At 34.8% G+C, this 3969-nt stretch overlaps 2 long non-coding RNA genes across 2 annotated transcripts; both read left to right on the forward strand.

The window, feature by feature from the left end:
- LOC130960166 (uncharacterized) lies at positions 1-1020 on the forward strand. The gene is made up of 4 exons (XR_009079025.1): positions 1-135; positions 405-537; positions 675-746; positions 939-1020. It is a non-coding gene; the product is annotated as an uncharacterized LOC130960166 (long non-coding RNA).
- A 288-nt stretch (positions 1021-1308) lies between these two features.
- On the forward strand, positions 1309-2632 carry LOC130960167 (uncharacterized). The gene is made up of 4 exons (XR_009079026.1): positions 1309-1491; positions 1961-2056; positions 2151-2285; positions 2457-2632. It is a non-coding gene; the product is annotated as an uncharacterized LOC130960167 (long non-coding RNA).
- Positions 2633-3969: the final 1337 nt, after the last annotated feature.

A 3969-nucleotide genomic window follows, 5' to 3' on the forward strand; every position in this document is an offset into this window, starting at 1 on the left:
GGAAGGCATTATTACTGAAATAAGAATACAGCATGGAACAAAGCAGATTGGTTTCATGGCTGTTATGTTCACTTTTTCTGTTGATGATGGAGATTTTTGCTACTGTTCTTTCTCCTTCTGGCATAAACTATGAAGGTTAGCCTTTTCTTTAATTTTCTTCCCCGCTTCCCTTTTTCATTTTGATCTTTGGTCAAGTTAATTATGCTGGAAAATACTAGGAATGATAGCTGAAAGATTGATGATGATGCTATTCTGTGACTTGTTATTTACTTTTCTTTTTTGCCTTGAGAATCTTAACTCTTAAGTACTTCTTAATTACCTGTTACATAGTGGCATATTCTCAAGTGAATCAATTGATGGGAGGTTTTAGTTCTTACCCTTCTTTCTGTTTCTTCACTAAACAGTTCTAGCTTTGATGGCGATAAAGAATGAATTGAATGATCCTCACAGTGTCTTGGAGTATTGGGATAGTAATTCTGTTGATCCTTGCAGCTGAAGGATGATTACTTGTAACCTTGATGGCTCTGTTTCAGTATTGTAAGTTTAGATTTTGAAGTGTTTTATGAAAGTAGAAAACAAGTTTCAAGATATTTATATAAGAAAATAAACCAAACAAATTTGAGTAGTTTGAATTATTTTTTCTTTCTTCTAAAGATCTTTTCTTTTCATATCAGGGGAATGCCTAGTCAGAACTTGTCTGGTACTCTATCTCCTTGAGTTGGAAACCTTACTAACTTACAATCTGTGTAAGTTGTCCGGATTTTTGTTTAAGTATCTTGTATAGTTCTTGCTTTGGATGTTGGTTCAATTCTAAATCAGTTGCCTTTGCTCTTATTGATTGAATGAATCTTTATTTTCAAATTCTTTGGTACATGATTTATTATAAACTTATATTCACTCAAAGTAGATGCAGTTACAGTGATGCTTAATTGGTACAGGTTGCTTCAGAACAATGCAATTTCCGGTCAGATTCCTACAGCAATTGGAAGCCTAGAAAAGCTTCAGACACTTGATCTCTCCAATAACGATTTTAGTGGCGATATATGAAAATGAAGAGAATAAATAAGAGTAGCCTTAGGACTGATATATGGACTTAGGAAATGAAAACACCTAAAAGTGATGTTATACTAACTACTATAGTTTTTCTGGCGGGGCTATAACAAAAATGACATTTTCTCAAAACTGATAATGTCAAGAACTCAAGATTGATAGGCAGAAGCCATAGGCATTTATCCAAAAACTTTGCTTTCTAAGTCAGAGATATGGACATTCTACAACCAAACAAATGAATTTACAAAATTTATTGGCCCTTGTTCTTTTTAAGGTTTGTTGATATTAGCTTTTATCTGTAGGTTGTCAATTAAATGTTATAGTATTTGCAATATTTTTCTACTGTAGATCATCTTGGCTAGAGAGTATCTAAATGATGTTTCCATTAGTAGAGAACAGTTGAAGTACCTGGTTTTCGAAGCTTTACGAGGTGGTTGTCAGGTTAATTCTATATAACTTGTTAAATTTCAGCACAAATTTTTTTATATATTTGATGTGTCGCAGGAGATATCCAGAAGTTATTTGAACTAATTGTGATTACTTTGATCCTATATTAATTTCATTTCAGAACATTTTGTCCCTTGAGGGTGGTAACTGATTCTTCTGTCTTGTGAAATACATTAGCATGGAAGTCTCATTCTTTTGTTATTTGCAGATAAATACATCCTTCAAATTTTTTGCTACAGTTTTTAAAGATACATAAGTAGTTGAACTTTTGCTTCAATAAGAGATAAAACTTTAAAAAGAATGTTGAATCATTATGACATCTTGTTTGGTCATCTACAAATATACTTAATTCAACAGAGAAAGAGAAAAAAATGCTCTGTGATCACAGTAGTTATACCAAGCCATTTTTTGCAAGCCCTCGTCATATGGATTAAACATTTCAAATAGTTATTATGAACAACAGGGGCACAGAGCTGAGCTATATGATGTTCGTGTTGCAAAGTGCTTAGTTGCTCTGGAGGGACGTGATAAGGTTTATGTGGATGACCTGAAAAAAGTTGTAAGCTTTCTTTAAGTGCAAGTTTCGCACATCAATGTTACTTTCTAAAATAAACAGTCTTTTTGATAAATTATTTAACATTTTTTTTATACAGGTAGAACTGGTTATTCTTCTCCGGTCAATTGTTAGTGAAAACCCACTAGAGTAGCAAAATCAGCAGCCTCCCCCTCCACCTCCACCTCCCCAAAACCAAGAAGGCGATGAACAGAATGAAGAGGAAGAACAAGAGGTTGAGTAAAGCATCTTTCAAGTCAACAAAACTTTGATTACAATATGTTTTTGAAAGCAATAAATGTTGGCCAGAAAATATATTAGCCATTCCTGTCCAGTGGTTTCCTAATTCTTTTAGTATCTACCTTGTTGTTCTTATACAATTTTAAATATTTTTCATTTTGCACAGGATGAAAATGATAAAGAGAATGAGCAGCAGCAAGAGCAATTACCTGAAGAGTTTATCTTTGATGCTGAAGATGGCTTGGTAGATGAGAAACTTCTCTTCTTTGCCCAACAAGCTTAGAGACACCGTGGGAGGGCTAGAAGGGCAAAGAATGTCATATTTTTAGAGGATAGAGGCCGATACATCAAGCCAATGCTTCCAAAGGTCAGCTACTCCAAAAGTCATTCATTTTTCCTACAATTAAAAAAGATAATACCAAATATCTATCTGATTTGTAGGTGTTTCTAATTTTTTCTTGGAACATTGATGAATGCCTTTAGGTTATGTAATTTAATGATTTGATTAGTTTGTAAACTGTATTGGGTTGCATTTGTATCATTTTATTCTAATTTGACTATATTTTTGCGAAAAAGTAATTGAATCAATATTACTTCTTTTCATTACAACCTTATATTTTATATGCTTTTAAAAACTACAAACACAAATACATGATCTTTTTAGTTTATCAAATATAAAATAAGGAGCACAATGTCACGACCTTGGACACACTCCAACGCTATTGTGCCGGCACTCGGACTTACTCAACCTCTTGAGCTAAGACTAAGTCAGCCTAACCCTCAATACTTAGCAAGAAAGCTAAGAATACAAGAGAACACAAGAGAAAGGAAGCTTTGGTGGAAGAACACTTTATTGCTCAAGTTTTTGTTACAAATGATTCACACACACCCACAAACTCTAACTCTCACCCTTATTTATAGCCATCCACCTCCTCAATAGATGGTTAGGATTAAATCTAATCAACAGTCTAGATTAATCATCCAGAACCTTCTTTACAAATATCTATCCTACCACAACTTTCTAAATGTTTCTAGATTATTCTATATTACTCTTTATACTTCTATATATATCTACCCTCTTCTAGAATACTCTATGACCTTCTAGAGTCTTCTAGAACCTTCTAGGGTATTCCGGGACCTTCTAGGACATTCTAGAACGTTCCGGAACCATCTAGACCATTCTCAAACACTCCAGAAAACTATACAAATACTGTTAAATTTAACCTTCTAAAATTTACCATGACATTCTCCCCCACCTAATGCGCAGACGTTCTCGTCGCGTTTTGTTCATTGTAGCGCTCTAGGTGTTCTTGGAATTGCCACAAATCTTCACGAGCTTCCCAGCTAGCTTCGGTTATCGAGAGTCCTTTCCACTTGATCAAGTATTGGATACTTGGTGGTACTCCTCTTCGTCGCACGATGCGATTAGCTAAGATATCTTCGATCTCTTTATCAAAGGATCTAATCACCACGGGAGGAGCACGACTCGAGTCACCTCTACTCGATTCGTCTTGGTCTCCATGATATGGTTTAAGCATACTCACATGGAAGACCGGGTGGATCTTCATAGAGGGAGGGAGTTGTACTTTGTAAGCAACCTCCCTAACACGTCCAATGATCTCAAATGGCCATTCGTATTTGCGAATTAAACCCTTATGAACTTTGCAAAAGGCTTTGAA

This window comes from Arachis stenosperma, chromosome 2, assembly GCF_014773155.1.
Source record: "Arachis stenosperma cultivar V10309 chromosome 2, arast.V10309.gnm1.PFL2, whole genome shotgun sequence".
Classification (NCBI taxonomy): domain Eukaryota; kingdom Viridiplantae; phylum Streptophyta; class Magnoliopsida; order Fabales; family Fabaceae; genus Arachis; species Arachis stenosperma.